Here is a 12916-nt window from a genome sequence, read left to right as displayed (position 1 = left end):
CTAATACGTAATGAAATGGTTAGCTTTATCATTTCATAAGAAAAAAATTAGAGAAAATATATTTATTCAGGAAAACTTGGCTTATTAGGCAAATCGGGCCTTGCATAGTAGGCCAAGAAGTGCGTTCTGGCTACTAGGTACGACATATATATATATATATATATATATATATATATATATATATATATATATATATATATATATATATTATATATTTATGAGAGCAAGATATATATATATATATACATGCGAACAAGCCTGAATGGTCCCCAGGACAATATGCAACTGAAAACTCACACCCCAGAAGTGACTCGAACCCATACTCCCAGGAGCAACGCAACTGGTATGTACAAGACGCCTTAATCCACTTGACCATCACGACCGGACATAATGAGGTGATAGCCGAGGCTATTTGAACCACCCCACCGCCGGCACTCGGATAGTAATCTTGGGCATAGCATTTTACCAAATCACCTCATTCTTTGGGGCACACGTGAGGAACACATATGCGAACAAGCCTGAATGGTCCCCAGGACAATATGCAACTGAAAACTCACACCCCAGAAGTGACTCGAACCCATACTCCCAGGAGCAACGCAACTGGTATGTACAAGAGACGCCTTAATCCACTTGACCATCACGACCGGACATAATGAGGTGATAGTGCCGGCGGTGGGGTGGTTCAAATAGCCTCAGCTATCACCTCATTATGTCCGGTCGTGATGGTCAAGTGGATTAAGGCGTCTTGTACATACCAGTTGCGTTGCTCCTGGGAGTATGGGTTCGAGTCACTTCTGGGGTGTGAGTTTTCAGTTGCATATTGTCCTGGGGACCATTCAGGCTTGTTCGCATTTGTGTTCCTCACGTGTGCCCCAAAGAATGAGGTGATTTGGTAAAATGCTATGCCCAAGATTACTATCCGAGTGCCGGCGGTGGGGTGGTTCAAATAGCCTCGGCTATCACCTCATTATGTCCGGTCGTGATGGTCAAGTGGATTAAGGCGTCTTGTACATACCAGTTGCGTTGCTCCTGGGAGTATGGGTTCGAGTCACTTCTGGGGTGTGAGTTTTCAGTTGCATATTGTCCTGGGGACCATTCAGGCTTGTTCGCATTTGTGTTCCTCACGTGTGCCCCAAAGAATGAGGTGATTTGGTAAAATGCTATGCCCAAGATTACTATCCGAGTGCCGGCGGTGGGGTGGTTCAAATAGCCTCGGCTATCACCTCATTATGTCCGGTCGTGATGGTCAAGTGGATTAAGGCGTCTTGTACATACCAGTTGCGTTGCTCCTGGGAGTATGGGTTCGAGTCACTTCTGGGGTGTGAGTTTTCAGTTGCATATTGTCCTGGGGACCATTCAGGCTTGTTCGCATTTGTGTTCCTCACGTGTGCCCCAAAGAATGAGGTGATTTGGTAAAATGCTATGCCCAAGATTACTATCCGAGTGCCGGCGGTGGGGTGGTTCAAATAGCCTCGGCTATCACCTCATTATGTCCGGTCGTGATGGTCAAGTGGATTAAGGCGTCTTGTACATACCAGTTGCGTTGCTCCTGGGAGTATGGGTTCGAGTCACTTCTGGGGTGTGAGTTTTCAGTTATATATATATATATATATATATATATATATATATATATATATATATATATATATATATATATATATATATATATATATATATATATACATATATATATATATACATATATATATATATGTCATACCTAGTAGCTAGAACACACTTCTCTGCCTACTATGCAAGGCCTGATTTGCCTAATAGACCAAGGGATTTTCTTTATTTTCAATCATTTTTTTCCAAATAGTTTATTTGAATTATTATTATTATTTTATATTAAGACCATAATTTTTTGACTTAGTTGTGTTAGTTTAGGTTAGGTTAGGATAAGTTAGGTTAGGTAGGGTTGGTAAGGTTCGGTCATATATCTACGTTAGTTTTAACTCAAATTTAAACAAATTAACTTATACATAATGAAATGGACAGATTTATCATTTAATAAGAAAAAATTGGAATAATAAATAAATTCAGGAAAACTTGGCCTATTAGGCAAATTGGGCCTTGCATAGTAGGCCAAGTACAATGCTCTGGCTACTAGGTACAACATATATATATATATATATATATATATATATATATATATATATATATATATATATATATATATATATATATGTCGTACCTAATAGCCAGAACGCACTTCTCAGCCTACTATTCACGGCCCGATTTGCCTAATAAGCCAAGTTTTCATGAATTAATGTTTTTTCGTCTACCTAACCTACCTAACCTAACCTAACCTAGCTTTTTTTGGCTACCTAACCTAACCTTACCTATAAATATAGGTTAGGTTAGGTTAGGTAGGGTTGGTTAGGTTCGGTCATATATCTACGTTAATTTTAACTCCAATAAAAAAAAATTGACCTCATACATAGAGAAAAGGGTTGCTTTATCATTTCATAAGAAAAAAATTATAGTAAATATATTAATTCAGGAAAACTTGGCTTATTAGGCAAATCGGGCCTTGAATAGTAGGCTGAGAAGTGAGTTCTGGCTACTAGGTACGACATATATATATATATATATATATATATATATATATATATATATATATATATATATATATATATATATATATATATATATATTAGTATATTTTGGTAGCAGTCTTTCCTGTAGACATATATTATTAAATATGACCGAAAAAGTAAGATTAATAATTCTAACACGAATTTTCTCAATCTTTCGTACATTACGCTTCACTGTTGGAGGTAAATCAAAAATCAATTCTCCAAAATTCATTTTTATTTCTAGTCTGACGCGACACGGGCGCGTTTCGTAAAACTTATTACATTTTCAAAGACTTTAGTTCACAAATACACAACTGAATAGAACTTACGTATCTCCGATTTTATATCTACATTTGAGTGAGGTGGAAGGGGTGATGTGGCATTAACACAAGACAGAACAAAATGTGGTATTAATAGGGTATTAATTTCATCAACACAAGACAGAACAAGAGTATTAATAGGGTATTAATTTCATCAACACAAGACAGAACACGAAACAATGGATATTGAATAGAAGTGTTTGTAGAAAGCCTATTGGTCCATATTTCTTGATGCTTCTATATTGGAGCGGAGTCTTGAGGTGGGTAGAATATAGTTGTGCAATAATTGGCTGTTGATTGCTGGTGTTGACTTCTTGATGTGTAGTGCCTCGCAAACGTCAAGCCGCCTGCTATCGCTGTATCTATCGATGATTTCTGTGTTGTTTACTAGGATTTCTCTGGCGATGGTTTGGTTGTGGGAAGAGATTATATGTTCCTTAATGGAGCCCTGTTGCTTATGCATCGTTAAACGCCTAGAAAGAGATGTTGTTGTCTTGCCTATATACTGGGTTTTTTGGAGCTTACAGTCCCCAAGTGGGCATTTGAAGGCATAGACGACGTTAGTCTCTTTTAAAGCGTTCTGTTTTGTGTCTGGAGAGTTTCTCATGAGTAGGCTGGCCGTTTTTCTGGTTTTATAGTAAATCGTCAGTTGTATCCTCTGATTTTTGTCTGTAGGGATAACGTTTCTATTAACAATATCTTTCAGGACCCTTTCCTCCGTTTTATGAGCTGTGGAAAAGAAGTTCCTGTAAAATAGTCTAATAGGGGGTATAGGTGTTGTGTTAGTTGTCTCTTCAGAGGTTGCATGGCTTTTCACTTTCCTTCTTATGATGTCTTCGACGAAACCATTGGAGAAGCCGTTATTGACTAGGACCTGCCTTACCCTACAGAGTTCTTCGTCGACTTGCTTCCATTCTGAGCTGTGGCCGAGAGCACGGTCGACATTACAAGAGGAGTGTTGTTAACGCATATGTCGATACAAGAGGAGTGTTGTTAACGCATATGTCGATACAAGAGGAGTGTTGTTAACGCATATGTCGATACAAGAGGAGTGTTGTTAACGCATATGTCGACCGTGCTCTCAGCCACAGCTCAGAATGGAAGCAAGTCGACGAAGAACTCTGTAGGGTAAGGCAGGTCCTAGTCAATAACGGCTTCTCCAATGGTTTCGTCGAAGACATCATAAGAAGGAAAGTGAAAAGCCATGCAACCTCTGAAGAGACAACTAACACAACACCTATACCCCCTATTAGACTATTTTACAGGAACTTCTTTTCCACAGCTCATAAAACGGAGGAAAGGGTCCTGAAAGATATTGTTAATAGAAACGTTATCCCTACAGACAAAAATCAGAGGATACAACTGACGATTTACTATAAAACCAGAAAAACGGCCAGCCTACTCATGAGAAACTCTCCAGACACAAAACAGAACGCTTTAAAAGAGACTAACGTCGTCTATGCCTTCAAATGCCCACTTGGGGACTGTAAGCTCCAAAAAACCCAGTATATAGGCAAGACAACAACATCTCTTTCTAGGCGTTTAACGATGCATAAGCAACAGGGCTCCATTAAGGAACATATAATCTCTTCCCACAACCAAACCATCGCCAGAGAAATCCTAGTAAACAACACAGAAATCATCGATAGATACAGCGATAGCAGGCGGCTTGACGTTTGCGAGGCACTACACATCAAGAAGTCAACACCAGCAATCAACAGCCAATTATTGCACAACTATATTCTACCCACCTCAAGACTCCGCTCCAATATAGAAGCATCAAGAAATATGGACCAATAGGCTTTCTACAAACACTTCTATTCAATATCCATTGTTTCGTGTTCTGTCTTGTGTTGATGAAATTAATACCCTATTAATACTCTTGTTCTGTCTTGTGTTGATGAAATTAATACCCTATTAATACCACATTTTGTTCTGTCTTGTGTTAATGCCACATCACCCCTTCCACCTCACTCAAATGTAGTTATAAAATCGGAGATACGTAAGTTCTATTCAGTTGTGTATTTGTGAACTAAAGTCTTTGAAAATGTAATAAGTTTTACGAAACGCGCCCGTGTCGCGTCAGACTAGAAATAAAAATGAATTTTGGAGAATTGATTTTTGATTTACCTCCAACAGTGAAGCGTAATGTACGAAAGATATATATATATATATATATATATATATATATATATATATATATATATATATATATATATATATATATGTCGTACCTAGTAGCCAGAACTCACTTCTCAGCCTACTATTCAAGGCCCGATTTGCCTAATAAGCCTAGTTTTCCTGAATTAATATATTTACTATAATTTTTTTCTTATGAAATGATAAAGCAACCCTTTTCTCTATGTATGAGGTCAATTTTTTTTTATTGGAGTTAAAATTAACGTAGATATATGACCAAACCTAACCAACCCTACCTAACCTAACCTAACCTATATTTATAGGTAAGGTTAGGTTAGGTAGCCAAAAAAAGCTAGGTTAGGTTAGGTTAGGTAGGTTAGGTAGACGAAAAAACATTAATTCATGAAAACTTGGCTTATTAGGCAAATCGGGCCTTGAATAGTAGGCTGAGAAGTGCGTTCTGGCTATTAGGTACGACATATATATATATATATATATATATATATATATATATATATATATATATATATATATATATATATATATATATTATAATTTCTGTGGAGAGCCCTTACGGCTCCCCAGAGCTGATATGTATGTATTAGACCATGGCATCAGTCGATTGGAGTTCTTTTGCCTACCATGGACCACGAGCCAGAACGTGGGCCCCCTCAAAGAGGCTAGAGAAGTAATGGCCTATGGAAACCCCCCATGTATTTTGAAGTACAGTATTACATATCTGCCATCGACCGGGGCTGGCACCCAGAAAGGTAGGCATCACAAAATGGTAAAAAATATTATTGATACCCCTAGAATAGAGAAAAGAACTCCCCAATTCTATAACCAGCAAACAAGGAAACGTCACACCCAACCGTTGTGTCGCTCATCTGTGCAGGTCGGCTGATATCTGACTGTGGCTGTCATCAGCTTTGGCCTTTTATTCTGTGCTGTCATGTGCCTTGTGGTGTTTTACTGCAGTCCGCAGGCCAGGGGTAACTTATCATCCACAGGGCGTTAAGGAACCACTCCTGTAGGGTTCTTTTGTTGCTTAGCAATTGCCTGCCCTTAGGGTCAGATGGGGTTTTCTTTTCTTTTGTTTGACCTTGGGTTGAAAATGGTGTCATTGCTGGTAGGGGCGCAAGGTACCGTGCAGCTTGTCTTCCATTGTATACTGCGGCCGATTCTGTTCCTCCTGGAGACGTTGTACTTTTGTGGAGTCTTCTTTTTCTTTTTGTTTGTGCCTGGTGGGGGTTTGCCCCTTGGTTCTGAGCCACCACCTGGTATATTGGTGGTCTTCCGCTAGGCCCCCCGTGCTTGTACACGTCACAACGGTTCAGTTCTTTGCAGTTTCTCGTGGTAGTTTGGGCCAGCCGGTTAGCAGTATTTTGCCTGGGATTTCCTTAGCAGTCAGCCTAAGGGCCATGGAAATCCCCATTGTGGCTCTTTGAACCTATAGACGCGTCCTCTGGGTTCGAACCCGCCGAGTGCACGGTTGATGGTTGCTCTGTTTCCTTGCCTCAAGGTGAAACTTTTCACCTGTTTTGCCTCCGTCATGCCGCCTGCTGGGTCGATGACACCTTTGACCTGGAGTCCTGCGAGTTTTGTTCCTTGCTTGTGCTCCAGTTTACCCATTCTACTGATATTGATGTTCCTGTACAGGCGGCTTTAGCATTGCATGTACGGAATCGGTTGCCGCTGTGCACTAAGTTGGTTGCTTACCCGGATGGATTATAGGGACCTGGACTTGGGGGGCATTAGTCGCTTCGACTTTGGTTTTGTCCGCGCTTCTGAGTCCTTCCAAGGTTGGTATGATGGCGCCGGACATAACGTTGAGGTCGGGCGCGGTGTCAGCGCCTGAACCGGGCGCGATATTGGCATCAGGGATTTTGAGACAAACAAAACAAGGACCCAAAATCTGCCGATATTATAAATGGGGTATCTGTAAGCATGGGATATCGGGGAGAACAAATGGACTATGTAAATACGATCATCCCAGAAAGTGCAGGACCCTTCTTAGTACAGGTAAATGTACCAAAGCTGTGATCTCTTTCACCCAGAACTGTGCAAGAACTCTTTAAATAAGAATGAATGTTTCAACACACAATGTCCAGCTTTTCATATAAATGGTACCAAGCGAATAAGACAGACAAACCATCTCGATGAAAGCAGCCACAACAATATTTACCAGGATGATTTTTTAGCAAAAGGAGGAGGAGAAAAATGGCTAAAAATGTCCAGACTCTACCATCAACTCGGTCAAATGCTAGAGAGGACGCAAATACAGTGGCCTCCTTACCAGAGCCTCAGATATTAACACCAAGTAAAGCATCCAGCACTTCCACAAACATAACATCATTTTTATTTGCCAATATTCAGGGTATAAAAACACGCAAATGTAACAAAGTGCACTTCATAGATGGCTTCTTACATGAGGCAAATGCAGTGTTTGCAGCCCTAACGGAAACTCACACCAAGGACTACCATGATGGTGAAATATGGATTTCAGAGTACAGTCTTTTCAGATGTGACAGGAAACACAGGCTACAGGGTGGGGTCAGCCTCTATATCAAGGACATACTCATCTGTAGTAGTAGTAGGCATCCTTCAGTCTCAGGAGACTATGGAGTTGCACCCTAGTTGTCAATCCTGGTGCAGCGTCTGATGTGACTGATGAGATCAATCCGAAAGTGGCAGTCCATCCCACACCGAGCACAAACGAAGTCCGATTCTGGTCTGTCTTCCTGGCTACCGGCCTTCCTTCTCTGTCTCTTTGCCTCCGATTCCTTGGCAAGTGACTCCTCGCACTTGGAGAGACCTCTTTGAACAGACTGCCCCCAGGCTGAACGGTCTGCAGCCAGTGCCTCCCACATACCAAGATCGACGTCCATGGCTTTCAGGTCCCTCTTGCATACATATTTGTACCGTAGCTGGGGCTTGCCTGTTGAACGCTTTCCCTGCATCAGCTCTCTGTACAGGAGATCCTTGGGGATCCTGCCGCTGCCCATTCTCACAACATGCCCGAGCCAGGGCATTCGTCTCTGTTTCAGCATTGTGTACATGCTGGTGATTCTTGCTCTCCCCAAGACGTTGTTTGTCACCTTGTCCTGCCAGGTGATGTCCAAGATGTGTCGAACGCAGCGCATGTGGTAGGCATTCAGCTGTCTTTCCTGACGGGCGCGGAGTGTCCAAGACTTACTGCCATAAAGGAGAGTGCTCAGGACATAGGCTCTGTAAACCTGAATCTTTGTATACTCAGTCAGCCTATTGTTGGCCCACACTCTCTTTGTCAGTCTGGACATGGTAGTAGATGCTTTACCGATGCGTTTGTTTAGCTCCGTATCAAGAGAGAGGGAGTCAGAGATTATGGAGCCCAGGTACATGAAGTCGTGAACGACTTCCAGTTTAGAATCGGAGATGCCGATGTCAGGTGGGGAGTCCACTCCTTGTCCCATGACTTGTGTTTTCTTCAGGCTGATGGTGAGTCCGAAAGCCTGAGAGGCCTCGCTGAAGCGGGTCATGAGCCGTTGGAGGTCTTTGACTGAGTGGGCAGTACTGCTGCGTCATTGGCAAAAAGGAAGTCGCGCAAACACCTCAGCCGAACCTTCGTCTTGGCTCTCAGCCTGGCGAGGTTAAAGAACTTTCCATCCGACCTGGTCCGGAGGTAAATGCCTTCTGTGACAGATCTGAAGGTGTGCTGCAGCATAACTGTGAAGAAAATCCTGAATAGGGTTGGAGCCAGTACGCAGCCCTGCTTTACTCCATTTCGGATGTCAAAGGCGTCTGATGTTAGGATATCAAAGACCACGGTGCCCCTCATGTTCTCATGGAAAGATCTGATGATGCTGAGGAGCCTGGGTGGGCATCCGATCTTGGGGAGGATCTTGAACAGGCCATCCCTGCTGACAAGGTCGAAGGCCTTTGTCAGATCTATGAAGGCTACAAAGAGTGGCTGCTTCTGTTCCCTGCATTTCTCCTGCTTGTCTGAGGGAAAAGACTATGTCGATGATGGACCTGTTAGCTCTGAATCCGCATTGTGATTCTGGATAGACTCTTTCTGCAAGTACTTGGAGCCTCTTCAATGCGACTCGAGCAAACAGCTTTCCGACAATACTGAGGAGGGAGATTCCACGGTAGTTGTTGCAGTCGCCCCTGTCACCTTTATTCTTATACAGCGTGACGATGTTGGCATCCCTCATGTCCTGTGGCACCTCTCCTTCTTCCCAGCAGAGGCAGAGAATTTCATGCAGCTCCATGAGCAGGCTACCTCTGCAGCACTTCAAGGTCTCAGCAAGAATGCCATCTTTGCCAGGAACTTTACCAGAAGCAAGGGAGTCTAGGGCATCGCTGAGTTCTTTGAGGGTCAGTTCGCTGTCGAGCTCCATTAACACAAGCAGGCACTCAATGGTGTTCAGGGCATCTTCGGTGACCACATTGTCTCTGGCGTATAGCTCAGAGTAGTGCTCAGCCCAGCGCTTCAGCTGCAGTGTCTGGTCCTGAATCACCTTGCCAGTGGCAGATTCCAGAGGAGCGGTCTTCCTCTGGATTGGGCCAAGGGCCTGCTTGATGCCGTCATACATTCCCCTTACATTGCCTGTATCTGCTGCAGTCTGTATCTGGGAGCAGAGCTGGGTCCAATAGTTGTTGGCACATTGCCTGGCGCTCTGCTGCACTTTGCAGTGGACGGCCCGAAGGATCTGTAAGTTGCGCTGACTTGGGCAGGCTTTGTAGGCTGCCAAGGCGTTTCTCTTCTCTTCGATGACAGGTGTCATCTCTTCTGAGTGAGCCTCGAACCAGTCTGCCGACCTGCTGGTCTTCTTGCCAAAGGTGGAAATGGCAGCGTTGAACACAGCGTCTCTGAAGTGCTCCCATCTTTTACAGGCAGTGACCCCGGCTTGGCCAGGGAGAGCTTCCTCGAGCACGTGTGCAAAATCTTCCAACTTGTCCTGGTTGAGGGTCTTGGTGGTGTCAATGCGAGGTCTGCCCGCCTTTTTCGAGTGATGAATCTTCTTTGGTTCCATCTTGACCCTGCTACATATCAGGGAGTGGTCAGTGTCACATACAGCACTGGTAGCTACACTTAATCTTGACGCTGGGTAGACTTGCACGCCTGGTAAGAATCGGGTCAAACTGGTGCCAGTGCTTGGATCTGGGGTGTCTCCAAGATAATCAGTGTTGAGGCTTTGTGCCGAAGAACGTGTTGGTGACACAAAGGCCATGAAGGCAGCAGAGTTCTAGCAGACGTTGCCCGTTCTCATTCATCCTCCCTATGCCAAATTGACCCAGACAAGTGGGCCAAATGTTGTGATCGACACCCACTTTGGCGTTGAAGTCGCCTGAGGATGAACAGTGGCTCCTTTACAGGGATTCTCGCTATGACTGTTAGGTCATCGTAGAATTTTTCCTTTGCCTCTGCTAGAGATGTCAGGGTTGGTGCATATGCACTAATTACATTGACTGGCCCTGTTTGGGAGTGCAGTTGCAGAGACAGAATTCGTTCGGTTTCCCCCATCGGTGGCATAATGTGTCCCAACAGTGCATTCCTGACGGCAAATCCCACACCATGTTCTCTGGTCTCATCAGGAGGTTTTCCTTGCCAGAAGAAAGAGAAGGTCCTCTCTCTGACAGATCCTAATCCACGGAGCCTGGTCTCTTGGAGAGCAACAATATCCATCTGCAGTTTGCTCAGCTCCCTATCGATGATTGCTGTTTTTTGGGTGTCATTGATTTCTTGCATGTCGTCAGAGAAACCTGGTGTCAATGTCCTGACGTTCCATATGCCCAGCTTTAGGGCAGTTGATATTTTCTTCTTAGGTTTGGTATTGTTTGGTGTAAAGTTGTCAGCCGCTTGTCGGTTTTCACCCTAAACCCCACGCACCCAGTGAGGTTAACGGACTGTGGCGAGGCAACACCTTATTGGCTGGGATTTGCCCAGCTTGAGGCGGGCGGTAGCTGCCCAGTGGGGCGCGATGACCCCTCCCACGGTCAGAAGCAACCCTTGGCGTCACACTCTTCGCCAATCGAGCAGAAGACTTAAAACCGGTAGACTGTCGCTTCCCGTGTTGGTTCGACGCTGTGAGGCGAAGCTGGAGTGCCCTCTCTAGGGCGCAAAGCCTGGGTAGGTAGATATGGAGCAGAAGCTGTTACCCATGCAGCAGGTCCCCCCTCTCCACATTGCTGAAATTATCCAATAGAAAGGCAAATGCCAATACACATGGTTCCAGCAACGTCGCAGGAGCTGCCAGAACGAGGTCGACGTCAATAACGAACTGCCTTAGGGGCTCCAACTCCGGATTTTTCCTCGAGGTTGACTCCTGAAGCCTTTCCCAAAAAAGGGGTATGGCCGCAAGGCAGCGGAGGTTTAAAATCAGGGTTTTCCTTCCCCTAGATGGGCTGCCTTCCCAGGCTATCGAGTCCCATCTACCCAGAGCAGCTGGTTTTAAGGCGCCAGAGGCACGCCCTCGCCCCTTCTCCTGTCGGTAAAAGCAGTTCCGCTGGACTTAGACTAAGCCACCCGTGCAGACCAGGAGTTGGACTTGGTTGTCAGAGGCTATTTGAGACACATGCTGTACAGGAGCTTTTTATAGGTCATGGGAGCTCGTCCCCCATTACCACCCCCTGGCTATGACAACCCCTTGGACCCATACTCATCTGTACTGAGCTGCTAGACACTACAAATGATATGGTGGAAGTGCTAATAATCATAGTAGAGATCTTAAATGTAGTTTTTGTCCTTGTATATAAGTCACTGGAGGCAAATCATGAGCAGTTTAAAGACCAACTAATGAAAGTAGAACACTGCTTGGAAAACCTCACACATCCAGTCCCAAACATCATCCTGCTTGGGGACTTCAACCTATGGCACCTGAAATGGAAGACCATAGCTCATATGGTTGTATCAGAGAGAATTCCAGGAAGTAGCCTAAATGAACAGGCACATGCAAATGACCTGCTACAGATGTGCGACAGGTTTGCCTTAAACCAGCAAATAGTAGAACCAACTAGGAAGGAGAACACGCTGGACCTCATTTTCACTAATAATGATGAATTGATCCGGAATATAATGATTACAAATATCTGTTACTCAGATCACAACTTAATTGAAGTTCTGACAACCATGGGGAATAAACCTTCAAAACCAGTCCCGATTCCTGATGGAGGAGATTTCAGCAAATTCAACTTCAATAATAAACAGATAACCTGGGAACAAATAAACCAAGATTTCGCAGAAATAAGCTCGGAAGAACAGCTAGAAAATGCAAACCTGAACCAGTGCCTGGAAAAAATAAGCTCAGTAGCACTAGAAATATGTTCAAACCGCATAGCCCTAAGGAAAAAGAGGAAGAGATGCAGATTGGAATGGGAACGTCGTTCCCTCTATAGGCGAAAAAAACGAATCATGGAACAACTTGAGAGTCACACCCTATCTCAAAAACGGCGAAGAAGGTTGGGTAGAGAAATAGAAACAATTGAACTAAAGCTACAAGAATCATACAAAACCCAGGAGAGGCAGAGAGAGCAAAAGGTCATTAGTGAAATAGAGAAAAATCTGAAATATTTCTTCTCGTGTGCAAAATCAAGATCAAAATCCACATCTTGCATCGGGCCCCTGCAATAGGGAGATGGAACTTTCACTGATGACAACAAAGAAATGAGCGAAATACTGAGGAATCAGTACGACTCTGTTTTCAGCGAGCCACTGAACACACTGAAGATTGATAACCCAAATGAATTTTTCATGGATATGATATCAACATCAAATCATATATCAGATGTCACCCTATCCCCACTGGATTTTGAAGAAGCCATAGAGAGTATGCCTATGTACTCTGCACCAGGCCCTGACTCTTGGAACTCTATATTCATCAAGAACTGTAAAAA

The 12916-nt window shown here is 43.8% G+C and overlaps 1 protein-coding gene across 1 annotated transcript in view; it reads left to right on the top strand.

Annotated features, from left to right (window-relative positions):
- Positions 1-12916, top strand: part of LOC138356365 (INO80 complex subunit C-like) — a 75413-nt gene that overhangs the window by 15466 nt on the left and 47031 nt on the right. The window lies entirely within an intron of this gene.

Source organism: Procambarus clarkii, chromosome 72 (assembly GCF_040958095.1).
Source record: "Procambarus clarkii isolate CNS0578487 chromosome 72, FALCON_Pclarkii_2.0, whole genome shotgun sequence".
Classification (NCBI taxonomy): Eukaryota; Metazoa; Arthropoda; class Malacostraca; order Decapoda; family Cambaridae; genus Procambarus; species Procambarus clarkii.
The sequence above is the reverse complement of the archived record's forward strand: the minus strand, read 5'-3'. Positions and strand labels throughout refer to the sequence as shown.